This window comes from Penaeus monodon, chromosome 19 (genome assembly GCF_015228065.2).
Source record: "Penaeus monodon isolate SGIC_2016 chromosome 19, NSTDA_Pmon_1, whole genome shotgun sequence".
In the NCBI taxonomy this organism is placed as follows: domain Eukaryota; kingdom Metazoa; phylum Arthropoda; class Malacostraca; order Decapoda; family Penaeidae; genus Penaeus; species Penaeus monodon.
Genome location: NC_051404.1, coordinates 20,933,889 through 20,934,161, shown reverse-complemented (window position 1 = coordinate 20,934,161; position 273 = coordinate 20,933,889).

Genomic DNA, 273 nt, shown 5'->3' with positions numbered 1-273 from the left:
TAAGTGGGTGTATACATTATCTTGAACTCTATGTACCCTCTTGGGCGTTTGCTAAAAATCCCCTTTAATAATCCCTCCTCCACAGTTCCATTACATAGCAATTTCTCTCCCTGCCTCTCTTCCTCGCCTACTTTTCTACAACACTTTCCTCTCGCTAAAACCCCCAAAGTCTTTAGTGCATGATACAGTTATCCCATGTCCCTTTGCATGACTTGTCACGTCTTGTTTCATTTGCGTCTTTCACTACAGTGATTCTGTTAGAAGTGCAGTTAA